At 44.2% G+C, this 9,647-nt stretch overlaps 24 non-coding genes across 24 annotated transcripts; all 24 read right to left on the bottom strand.

Annotated features, from left to right (window-relative positions):
- Positions 1 to 120: 120 nt before the first annotated feature.
- LOC142147583 (U5 spliceosomal RNA) lies at positions 121 to 236 on the bottom strand. Its single transcript, XR_012690724.1, has one exon. It is a non-coding gene; the product is annotated as a U5 spliceosomal RNA (small nuclear RNA).
- Positions 237 to 527: 291 nt separating this feature from the next.
- On the bottom strand, positions 528 to 643 carry LOC142147005 (U5 spliceosomal RNA). Its single transcript, XR_012690166.1, has one exon. It is a non-coding gene; the product is annotated as a U5 spliceosomal RNA (small nuclear RNA).
- Positions 644 to 934: 291 nt separating this feature from the next.
- LOC142147006 (U5 spliceosomal RNA) lies at positions 935 to 1,050 on the bottom strand. The gene has a single exon (XR_012690167.1). It is a non-coding gene; the product is annotated as a U5 spliceosomal RNA (small nuclear RNA).
- Positions 1,051 to 1,341: 291 nt separating this feature from the next.
- Positions 1,342 to 1,457, bottom strand: LOC142147283 (U5 spliceosomal RNA). Its single transcript, XR_012690436.1, has one exon. It is a non-coding gene; the product is annotated as a U5 spliceosomal RNA (small nuclear RNA).
- A 291-nt stretch (positions 1,458 to 1,748) lies between these two features.
- On the bottom strand, positions 1,749 to 1,864 carry LOC142147007 (U5 spliceosomal RNA). Its single transcript, XR_012690168.1, has one exon. It is a non-coding gene; the product is annotated as a U5 spliceosomal RNA (small nuclear RNA).
- Positions 1,865 to 2,158: 294 nt separating this feature from the next.
- LOC142147008 (U5 spliceosomal RNA) lies at positions 2,159 to 2,274 on the bottom strand. The gene has a single exon (XR_012690169.1). It is a non-coding gene; the product is annotated as a U5 spliceosomal RNA (small nuclear RNA).
- A 291-nt stretch (positions 2,275 to 2,565) lies between these two features.
- LOC142147009 (U5 spliceosomal RNA) lies at positions 2,566 to 2,681 on the bottom strand. Its single transcript, XR_012690170.1, has one exon. It is a non-coding gene; the product is annotated as a U5 spliceosomal RNA (small nuclear RNA).
- A 291-nt stretch (positions 2,682 to 2,972) lies between these two features.
- On the bottom strand, positions 2,973 to 3,088 carry LOC142147010 (U5 spliceosomal RNA). Its single transcript, XR_012690171.1, has one exon. It is a non-coding gene; the product is annotated as a U5 spliceosomal RNA (small nuclear RNA).
- A 294-nt stretch (positions 3,089 to 3,382) lies between these two features.
- LOC142147346 (U5 spliceosomal RNA) lies at positions 3,383 to 3,498 on the bottom strand. Its single transcript, XR_012690497.1, has one exon. It is a non-coding gene; the product is annotated as a U5 spliceosomal RNA (small nuclear RNA).
- A 294-nt stretch (positions 3,499 to 3,792) lies between these two features.
- Positions 3,793 to 3,908, bottom strand: LOC142147011 (U5 spliceosomal RNA). Its single transcript, XR_012690172.1, has one exon. It is a non-coding gene; the product is annotated as a U5 spliceosomal RNA (small nuclear RNA).
- Positions 3,909 to 4,199: 291 nt separating this feature from the next.
- Positions 4,200 to 4,315, bottom strand: LOC142147325 (U5 spliceosomal RNA). Its single transcript, XR_012690477.1, has one exon. It is a non-coding gene; the product is annotated as a U5 spliceosomal RNA (small nuclear RNA).
- A 294-nt stretch (positions 4,316 to 4,609) lies between these two features.
- LOC142147012 (U5 spliceosomal RNA) lies at positions 4,610 to 4,725 on the bottom strand. Its single transcript, XR_012690173.1, has one exon. It is a non-coding gene; the product is annotated as a U5 spliceosomal RNA (small nuclear RNA).
- Positions 4,726 to 5,019: 294 nt separating this feature from the next.
- LOC142147347 (U5 spliceosomal RNA) lies at positions 5,020 to 5,135 on the bottom strand. Its single transcript, XR_012690498.1, has one exon. It is a non-coding gene; the product is annotated as a U5 spliceosomal RNA (small nuclear RNA).
- Positions 5,136 to 5,426: 291 nt separating this feature from the next.
- Positions 5,427 to 5,542, bottom strand: LOC142147014 (U5 spliceosomal RNA). Its single transcript, XR_012690175.1, has one exon. It is a non-coding gene; the product is annotated as a U5 spliceosomal RNA (small nuclear RNA).
- Positions 5,543 to 5,836: 294 nt separating this feature from the next.
- Positions 5,837 to 5,952, bottom strand: LOC142147498 (U5 spliceosomal RNA). The gene has a single exon (XR_012690643.1). It is a non-coding gene; the product is annotated as a U5 spliceosomal RNA (small nuclear RNA).
- A 295-nt stretch (positions 5,953 to 6,247) lies between these two features.
- On the bottom strand, positions 6,248 to 6,363 carry LOC142147440 (U5 spliceosomal RNA). Its single transcript, XR_012690587.1, has one exon. It is a non-coding gene; the product is annotated as a U5 spliceosomal RNA (small nuclear RNA).
- A 291-nt stretch (positions 6,364 to 6,654) lies between these two features.
- On the bottom strand, positions 6,655 to 6,770 carry LOC142147015 (U5 spliceosomal RNA). Its single transcript, XR_012690176.1, has one exon. It is a non-coding gene; the product is annotated as a U5 spliceosomal RNA (small nuclear RNA).
- A 294-nt stretch (positions 6,771 to 7,064) lies between these two features.
- On the bottom strand, positions 7,065 to 7,180 carry LOC142147443 (U5 spliceosomal RNA). The gene has a single exon (XR_012690590.1). It is a non-coding gene; the product is annotated as a U5 spliceosomal RNA (small nuclear RNA).
- A 294-nt stretch (positions 7,181 to 7,474) lies between these two features.
- LOC142147349 (U5 spliceosomal RNA) lies at positions 7,475 to 7,590 on the bottom strand. Its single transcript, XR_012690499.1, has one exon. It is a non-coding gene; the product is annotated as a U5 spliceosomal RNA (small nuclear RNA).
- A 294-nt stretch (positions 7,591 to 7,884) lies between these two features.
- Positions 7,885 to 8,000, bottom strand: LOC142147016 (U5 spliceosomal RNA). The gene has a single exon (XR_012690177.1). It is a non-coding gene; the product is annotated as a U5 spliceosomal RNA (small nuclear RNA).
- Positions 8,001 to 8,292: 292 nt separating this feature from the next.
- LOC142146894 (U5 spliceosomal RNA) lies at positions 8,293 to 8,408 on the bottom strand. The gene has a single exon (XR_012690062.1). It is a non-coding gene; the product is annotated as a U5 spliceosomal RNA (small nuclear RNA).
- Positions 8,409 to 8,702: 294 nt separating this feature from the next.
- On the bottom strand, positions 8,703 to 8,818 carry LOC142147017 (U5 spliceosomal RNA). Its single transcript, XR_012690178.1, has one exon. It is a non-coding gene; the product is annotated as a U5 spliceosomal RNA (small nuclear RNA).
- A 291-nt stretch (positions 8,819 to 9,109) lies between these two features.
- On the bottom strand, positions 9,110 to 9,225 carry LOC142147018 (U5 spliceosomal RNA). Its single transcript, XR_012690179.1, has one exon. It is a non-coding gene; the product is annotated as a U5 spliceosomal RNA (small nuclear RNA).
- Positions 9,226 to 9,516: 291 nt separating this feature from the next.
- LOC142147019 (U5 spliceosomal RNA) lies at positions 9,517 to 9,632 on the bottom strand. The gene has a single exon (XR_012690180.1). It is a non-coding gene; the product is annotated as a U5 spliceosomal RNA (small nuclear RNA).
- Between the last annotated feature and the right edge of the window lie 15 nt (positions 9,633 to 9,647).

Consider the following 9,647-nt stretch of genomic DNA (forward strand, 5'->3'; position numbering starts at 1 on the left):
GAACACTGTCAAAAAAAGCATTTCTGATCAAAAGGAGGCAGTCACTTAGTATGCAAATGAGCCCTCATCCAGGCTTAGAAATGGTGAGCAAGTTTACTTTATCTTTATACATGAAAATGAAACCCCAGTCAGATGGGGCATGCAAAAATTGAGTTAAAACTCAGTTTTGCTCCTCTCCACGGCTATCTTTAGTAAAAGGCGAAAGATTTGTGCATTCTGAAGAGAAACCAGAGCATGACCAAGAGTCCACTTCTTGTCTGGGTGCAGTGCCAGCAGTCCTGGTTCACCTGAGAGTGAGCACCCAGCTTTGAAGAAAGAATTGCAGGTGCATCTCAGGCTCCACCTTGCCTTGCTCCATATGCAGCTTTCACCCTCTTTTCCATGTGCTTATGGCTCTTTCAAGGAACGAACACTGTCAAAAAAAGCATTTCTGATCAAAAGGAGGCAGTCACTTAGTATGCAAATGAGCCCTCATCCAGGCTTAGAAATGGTGAGCAAGTTTACTTTATCTTTATACATGAAAATGAAACCCCAGTCAGATGGGGCATGCAAAAATTGAGTTAAAACTCAGTTTTGCTCCTCTCCACGGAAATCTTTAGTAAAAGGCGAAAGATTTGTGCGTTCTGAAGAGAAACCAGAGCATGACCAAGAGTCCACTTCTTGTCTGGGTGCAGTGCCAGCAGTCCTGGTTCACCTGAGAGTGAGCACCCAGCTCTGAAGAAAGAATTGCAGGTGCATCTCAGGCTCCACCTTGCCTTGCTCCATATGCAGCTTTCACCCTCTTTTCCATGTGCTTATGGCTCTTTCAAGGAACGAACACTGTCAAAAAAAGCATTTCTGATCAAAAGGAGGCAGTCACTTAGTATGCAAATGAGCCCTCATCCAGGCTTAGAAATGGTGAGCAAGTTTACTTTATCTTTATACATGAAAATGAAACCCCAGTCAGATGGGGCATGCAAAAATTGAGTTAAAACTCAGTTTTGCTCCTCTCCACGGAAATCTTTAGTAAAAGGCGAAAGATTTGTGCGTTCTGAAGAGAAACCAGAGCATGACCAAGAGTCCACTTCTTGTCTGGGTGCAGTGCCAGCAGTCCTGGTTCACCTGAGAGTGAGCACCCAGCTCTGAAGAAAGAATTGCAGGTGCATCTCAGGCTCCACCTTGCCTTGCTCCATATGCAGCTTTCACCCTCTTTTCCATGTGCTTATGGCTCTTTCAAGGAACGAACACTGTCAAAAAAAGCATTTCTGATCAAAAGGAGGCAGTCACTTAGTATGCAAATGAGCCCTCATCCAGGCTTAGAAATGGTGAGCAAGTTTACTTTATCTTTATACATCAAAATGAAACCCCAGTCAGATGGGGCATGCAAAAATTGAGTTAAAACTCAGTTTTGCTCCTCTCCACGGAAATCTTTAGTAAAAGGCAAAAGATTTGTGCGTTCTGAAGAGAAACCAGAGCATGACCAAGAGTCCACTTCTTGTCTGGGTGCAGTGCCAGCAGTCCTGGTTCACCTGAGAGTGAGCACCCAGCTCTGAAGAAAGAATTGCAGATGCATCTCAGGCTCCACCTTGCCTTGCTCCATATGCAGCTTTCACCCTCTTTTCCATGTGCTTATGGCTCTTTCAAGGAACGAACACTGTCAAAAAAAGCATTTCTGATCAAAAGGAGGCAGTCACTTAGTATGCAAATGAGCCCTCATCCAGGCTTAGAAATGGTGAGCAAGTTTACTTTATCTTTATACATCAAAATGAAACCCCAGTCAGATGGGGCATGCAAAAATTGAGTTAAAACTCAGTTTTGCTCCTCTCCACGGAAATCTTTAGTAAAAGGCGAAAGATTTGTGCGTTCTGAAGAGAAACCAGAGCATGACCAAGAGTCCACTTCTTGTCTGGGTGCAGTGCCAGCAGTCCTGGTTCACCTGAGAGTGAGCACCCAGCTCTGAAGAAAGAATTGCAGGTGCATCTCAGGCTCCACCTTGCCTTGCTCCATATGCAGCTTTCACCCTCTTTTTCTCCATGTGCTTATGGCTCTTTCAAGGAATGAACACTGTCAAAAAAAGCATTTCTGATCAAAAGGAGGCAGTCACTTAGTATGCAAATGAGCCCTCATCCAGGCTTAGAAATGGTGAGCAAGTTTACTTTATCTTTATACATCAAAATGAAACCCCAGTCAGATGGGGCATGCAAAAATTGAGTTAAAACTCAGTTTTGCTCCTCTCCACGGAAATCTTTAGTAAAAGGCGAAAGATTTGTGCGTTCTGAAGAGAAACCAGAGCATGACCAAGAGTCCACTTCTTGTCTGGGTGCAGTGCCAGCAGTCCTGGTTCACCTGAGAGTGAGCACCCAGCTCTGAAGAAAGAATTGCAGGTGCATCTCAGGCTCCACCTTGCCTTGCTCCATATGCAGCTTTCACCCTCTTTTCCATGTGCTTATGGCTCTTTCAAGGAACGAACACTGTCAAAAAAAGCATTTCTGATCAAAAGGAGGCAGTCACTTAGTATGCAAATGAGCCCTCATCCAGGCTTAGAAATGGTGAGCAAGTTTACTTTATCTTTATACATCAAAATGAAACCCCAGTCAGATGGGGCATGCAAAAATTGAGTTAAAACTCAGTTTTGCTCCTCTCCACGGAAATCTTTAGTAAAAGGCGAAAGATTTGTGCGTTCTGAAGAGAAACCAGAGCATGACCAAGAGTCCACTTCTTGTCTGGGTGCAGTGCCAGCAGTCCTGGTTCACCTGAGAGTGAGCACCCAGCTCTGAAGAAAGAATTGCAGGTGCATCTCAGGCTCCACCTTGCCTTGCTCCATATGCAGCTTTCACCCTCTTTTCCATGTGCTTATGGCTCTTTCAAGGAACGAACACTGTCAAAAAAAGCATTTCTGATCAAAAGGAGGCAGTCACTTAGTATGCAAATGAGCCCTCATCCAGGCTTAGAAATGGTGAGCAAGTTTACTTTATCTTTATACATCAAAATGAAACCCCAGTCAGATGGGGCATGCAAAAATTGAGTTAAAACTCAGTTTTGCTCCTCTCCACGGAAATCTTTAGTAAAAGGCGAAAGATTTGTGCGTTCTGAAGAGAAACCAGAGCATGACCAAGAGTCCACTTCTTGTCTGGGTGCAGTGCCAGCAGTCCTGGTTCACCTGAGAGTGAGCACCCAGCTCTGAAGAAAGAATTGCAGGTGCATCTCAGGCTCCACCTTGCCTTGCTCCATATGCAGCTTTCACCCTCTTTTTCTCCATGTGCTTATGGCTCTTTCAAGGAATGAACACTGTCAAAAAAAGCATTTCTGATCAAAAGGAGGCAGTCACTTAGTATGCAAATGAGCCCTCATCCAGGCTTAGAAATGGTGAGCAAGTTTACTTTATCTTTATACATCAAAATGAAACCCCAGTCAGATGGGGCATGCAAAAATTGAGTTAAAACTCAGTTTTGCTCCTCTCCACGGAAATCTTTAGTAAAAGGCGAAAGATTTGTGCGTTCTGAAGAGAAACCAGAACATGACCAAGAGTCCACTTCTTGTCTGGGTGCAGTGCCAGCAGTCCTGGTTCACCTGAGAGTGAGCACCCAGCTCTGAAGAAAGAATTGCAGGTGCATCTCAGGCTCCACCTTGCCTTGCTCCATATGCAGCTTTCACCCTCTTTTTCTCCATGTGCTTATGGCTCTTTCAAGGAATGAACACTGTCAAAAAAAGCATTTCTGATCAAAAGGAGGCAGTCACTTAGTATGCAAATGAGCCCTCATCCAGGCTTAGAAATGGTGAGCAAGTTTACTTTATCTTTATACATGAAAATGAAACCCCAGTCAGATGGGGCATGCAAAAATTGAGTTAAAACTCAGTTTTGCTCCTCTCCACGGAAATCTTTAGTAAAAGGCGAAAGATTTGTGCGTTCTGAAGAGAAACCAGAGCATGACCAAGAGTCCACTTCTTGTCTGGGTGCAGTGCCAGCAGTCCTGGTTCACCTGAGAGTGAGCACCCAGCTCTGAAGAAAGAATTGCAGGTGCATCTCAGGCTCCACCTTGCCTTGCTCCATATGCAGCTTTCACCCTCTTTTCCATGTGCTTATGGCTCTTTCAAGGAACGAACACTGTCAAAAAAAGCATTTCTGATCAAAAGGAGGCAGTCACTTAGTATGCAAATGAGCCCTCATCCAGGCTTAGAAATGGTGAGCAAGTTTACTTTATCTTTATACATCAAAATGAAACCCCAGTCAGATGGGGCATGCAAAAATTGAGTTAAAACTCAGTTTTGCTCCTCTCCACGGAAATCTTTAGTAAAAGGCGAAAGATTTGTGCATTCTGAAGAGAAACCAGAGCATGACCAAGAGTCCACTTCTTGTCTGGGTGCAGTGCCAGCAGTCCTGGTTCACCTGAGAGTGAGCACCCAGCTCTGAAGAAAGAATTGCAGGTGCATCTCAGGCTCCACCTTGCCTTGCTCCATATGCAGCTTTCACCCTCTTTTTCTCCATGTGCTTATGGCTCTTTCAAGGAATGAACACTGTCAAAAAAAGCATTTCTGATCAAAAGGAGGCAGTCACTTAGTATGCAAATGAGCCCTCATCCAGGCTTAGAAATGGTGAGCAAGTTTACTTTATCTTTATACATCAAAATGAAACCCCAGTCAGATGGGGCATGCAAAAATTGAGTTAAAACTCAGTTTTGCTCCTCTCCACGGAAATCTTTAGTAAAAGGCGAAAGATTTGTGCGTTCTGAAGAGAAACCAGAGCATGACCAAGAGTCCACTTCTTGTCTGGGTGCAGTGCCAGCAGTCCTGGTTCACCTGAGAGTGAGCACCCAGCTCTGAAGAAAGAATTGCAGGTGCATCTCAGGCTCCACCTTGCCTTGCTCCATATGCAGCTTTCACCCTCTTTTTCTCCATGTGCTTATGGCTCTTTCAAGGAATGAACACTGTCAAAAAAAGCATTTCTGATCAAAAGGAGGCAGTCACTTAGTATGCAAATGAGCCCTCATCCAGGCTTAGAAATGGTGAGCAAGTTTACTTTATCTTTATACATCAAAATGAAACCCCAGTCAGATGGGGCATGCAAAAATTGAGTTAAAACTCAGTTTTGCTCCTCTCCACGGAAATCTTTAGTAAAAGGCGAAAGATTTGTGCGTTCTGAAGAGAAACCAGAACATGACCAAGAGTCCACTTCTTGTCTGGGTGCAGTGCCAGCAGTCCTGGTTCACCTGAGAGTGAGCACCCAGCTCTGAAGAAAGAATTGCAGGTGCATCTCAGGCTCCACCTTGCCTTGCTCCATATGCAGCTTTCACCCTCTTTTCCATGTGCTTATGGCTCTTTCAAGGAATGAACACTGTCAAAAAAAGCAATTCTGATCAAAAGGAGGCAGTCACTTAGTATGCAAATGAGCCCTCATCCAGGCTTAGAAATGGTGAGCAAGTTTACTTTATCTTTATACATCAAAATGAAACCCCAGTCAGATGGGGCATGCAAAAATTGAGTTAAAACTCAGTTTTGCTCCTCTCCACGGAAATCTTTAGTAAAAGGCGAAAGATTTGTGCGTTCTGAAGAGAAACCAGAGCATGACCAAGAGTCCACTTCTTGTCTGGGTGCAGTGCCAGCAGTCCTGGTTCACCTGAGAGTGAGCACCCAGCTCTGAAGAAAGAATTGCAGGTGCATCTCAGGCTCCACCTTGCCTTGCTCCATATGCAGCTTTCACCCTCTTTTTCTCCATGTGCTTATGGCTCTTTCAAGGAATGAACACTGTCAAAAAAAGCATTTCTGATCAAAAGGAGGCAGTCACTTAGTATGCAAATGAGCCCTCATCCAGGCTTAGATATGGTGAGCAAGTTTACTTTATCTTTATACATCAAAATGAAAACCCAGTCAGATGGGGCATGCAAAAATTGAGTTAAAACTCAGTTTTGCTCCTCTCCACGGAAATCTTTAGTAAAAGGCGAAAGATTTGTGCATTCTGAAGAGAAACCAGAGCATGACCAAGAGTCCACTTCTTGTCTGGGTGCAGTGCCAGCAGTCCTGGTTCACCTGAGAGTGAGCACCCAGCTCTGAAGAAAGAATTGCAGGTGCATCTCAGGCTCCACCTTGCCTTGCTCCATATGCAGCTTTCACCCTCTTTTTCTCCATGTGCTTATGGCTCTTTCAAGGAATGAACACTGTCAAAAAAAAGCATTTCTGATCAAAAGGAGGCAGTCACTTAGTATGCAAATGAGCCCTCATCCAGGCTTAGAAATTGTGAGCAAGTTTACTTTATCTTTATACATCAAAATGAAACCCCAGTCAGATGGGGCATGCAAAAATTGAGTTAAAACTCAGTTTTGCTCCTCTCCACGGAAATCTTTAGTAAAAGGCGAAAGATTTGTGCATTCTGAAAAGAAACCAGAGCATGACCAAGAGTCCACTTCTTGTCTGGGTGCAGTGCCAGCAGTCCTGGTTCACCTGAGAGTGAGCACCCAACTCTGAAGAAAGAATTGCAGGTGCATCTCAGGCTCCACCTTGCCTTGCTCCATATGCAGCTTTCACCCTCTTTTCCATGTGCTTATGGCTCTTTCAAGGAACGAACACTGTCAAAAAAAGCATTTCTGATCAAAAGGAGGCAGTCACTTAGTATGCAAATGAGCCCTCATCCAGGCTTAGAAATGGTGAGCAAGTTTACTTTATCTTTATACATCAAAATGAAACCCCAGTCAGATGGGGCATGCAAAAATTGAGTTAAAACTCAGTTTTGCTCCTCTCCACGGAAATCTTTAGTAAAAGGCGAAAGATTTGTGCGTTCTGAAGAGAAACCAGAGCATGACCAAGAGTCCACTTCTTGTCTGGGTGCAGTGCCAGCAGTCCTGGTTCACCTGAGAGTGAGCACCCAGCTCTGAAGAAAGAATTGCAGGTGCATCTCAGGCTCCACCTTGCCTTGCTCCATATGCAGCTTTCACCCTCTTTTTCTCCATGTGCTTATGGCTCTTTCAAGGAATGAACACTGTCAAAAAAAGCATTTCTGATCAAAAGGAGGCAGTCACTTAGTATGCAAATGAGCCCTCATCCAGGCTTAGAAATGGTGAGCAAGTTTACTTTATCTTTATACATCAAAATGAAACCCCAGTCAGATGGGGCATGCAAAAATTGAGTTAAAACTCAGTTTTGCTCCTCTCCATGGAAATCTTTAGTAAAAGGCGAAAGATTTGTGCGTTCTGAAGAGAAACCAGAGCATGACCAAGAGTCCACTTCTTGTCTGGGTGCAGTGCCAGCAGTCCTGGTTCACCTGAGAGTGAGCACCCAGCTCTGAAGAAAGAATTGCAGGTGCATCTCAGGCTCCACCTTGCCTTGCTCCATATGCAGCTTTCACCCTCTTTTTCTCCATGTGCTTATGGCTCTTTCAAGGAATGAACACTGTCAAAAAAAGCATTTCTGATCAAAAGGAGGCAGACACTTAGTATGCAAATGAGCCCTCATCCAGGCTTAGAAATGGTGAGCAAGTTTACTTTATCTTTATACATCAAAATGAAACCCCAGTCAGATGGGGCATGCAAAAATTGAGTTAAAACTCAGTTTTGCTCCTCTCCACGGAAATCTTTAGTAAAAGGCGAAAGATTTGTGCGTTCTGAAGAGAAACCAGAACATGACCAAGAGTCCACTTCTTGTCTGGGTGCAGTGCCAGCAGTCCTGGTTCACCTGAGAGTGAGCACCCAGCTCTGAAGAAAGAATTGCAGGTGCATCTCAGGCTCCACCTTGCCTTGCTCCATATGCAGCTTTCACCCTCTTTTTCTCCATGTGCTTATGGCTCTTTCAAGGAATGAACACTGTCAAAAAAAGCATTTCTGATCAAAAGGAGGCAGTCACTTAGTATGCAAATGAGCCCTCATCCAGGCTTAGAAATGGTGAGCAAGTTTACTTTATCTTTATACATGAAAATGAAACCCCAGTCAGATGGGGCATGCAAAAATTGAGTTAAAACTCAGTTTTGCTCCTCTCCACGGAAATCTTTAGTAAAAGGCGAAAGATTTGTGCGTTCTGAAGAGAAACCAGAGCATGACCAAGAGTCCACTTCTTGTCTGGGTGCAGTGCCAGCAGTCCTGGTTCACCTGAGAGTGAGCACCCAGCTCTGAAGAAAGAATTGCAGGTACATCTCAGGCTCCACCTTGCCTTGCTCCATATGCAGCTTTCACCCTCTTTTCCATGTGCTTATGGCTCTTTCAAGGAATGAACACTGTCAAAAAAAAGCATTTCTGATCAAAAGGAGGCAGTCACTTAGTATGCAAATGAGCCCTCATCCAGGCTTAGAAATGGTGAGTAAGTTTACTTTATCTTTATACATGAAAATGAAACCCCAGTCAGATGGGGCATGCAAAAATTAAGTTAAAACTCAGTTTTGCTCCTCTCCACGGAAATCTTTAGTAAAAGGCGAAAGATTTGTGCGTTCTGAAGAGAAACCAGAGCATGACCAAGAGTCCACTTCTTGTCTGGGTGCAGTGCCAGCAGTCCTGGTTCACCTGAGAGTGAGCACCCAGCTCTGAAGAAAGAATTGCAGGTGCATCTCAGGCTCCACCTTGCCTTGCTCCATATGCAGCTTTCACCCTCTTTTTCTCCATGTGCTTATGGCTCTTTCAAGGAATGAACACTGTCAAAAAAAGCATTTCTGATCAAAAGGAGGCAGTCACTTAGTATGCAAATGAGCCCTCATCCAGGCTTAGAAATGGTGAGCAAGTTTACTTTATCTTTATACATGAAAATGAAACCCCAGTCAGATGGGGCATGCAAAAATTGAGTTAAAACTCAGTTTTGCTCCTCTCCACGGAAATCTTTAGTAAAAGGCGAAAGATTTGTGCGTTCTGAAGAGAAACCAGAGCATGACCAAGAGTCCACTTCTTGTCTGGGTGCAGTGCCAGCAGTCCTGGTTCACCTGAGAGTGAGCACCCAGCTCTGAAGAAAGAATTGCAGGTGCATCTCAGGCTCCACCTTGCCTTGCTCCATATGCAGCTTTCACCCTCTTTTCCATGTGCTTATGGCTCTTTCAAGGAACGAACACTGTCAAAAAAAGCATTTCTGATCAAAAGGAGGCAGTCACTTAGTATGCAAATGAGCCCTCATCCAGGCTTAGAAATGGTGAGCAAGTTTACTTTATCTTTATACATGAAAATGAAACCCCAGTCAGATGGGGCATGCAAAAATTGAGTTAAAACTCAGTTTTGCTCCTCTCCACGGAAATCTTTAGTAAAAGGCGAAAGATTTGTGCGTTCTGAAGAGAAACCAGAGCATGACCAAGAGTCCACTTCTTGTCTGGGTGCAGTGCCAGCAGTCCTGGTTCACCTGAGAGTGAGCACCCAGCTCTGAAGAAAGAATTGCAGGTGCATCTCAGGCTCCACCTTGCCTTGCTCCATATGCAGCTTTCACCCTCTTTTCCATGTGCTTATGGCTCTTTCAAGGAACGAACACTGTCAAAAAAAGCATTTCTGATCAAAAGGAGGCAGTCACTTAGTATGCAAATGAGCCCTCATCCAGGCTTAGAAATGGTGAGCAAGTTTACTTTATCTTTATACATCAAAATGAAACCCCAGTCAGATGGGGCATGCAAAAATTGAGTTAAAACTCAGTTTTGCTCCTCTCCACGGAAATCTTTAGTAAAAGGCGAAAGATTTGTGCGTTCTGAAGAGAAACCAGAGCATGACCAAGAGTCCACT

This window comes from Mixophyes fleayi, chromosome 3 (genome assembly GCF_038048845.1).
Source record: "Mixophyes fleayi isolate aMixFle1 chromosome 3, aMixFle1.hap1, whole genome shotgun sequence".
Lineage (NCBI taxonomy): Eukaryota > Metazoa > Chordata > Amphibia > Anura > Limnodynastidae > Mixophyes > Mixophyes fleayi.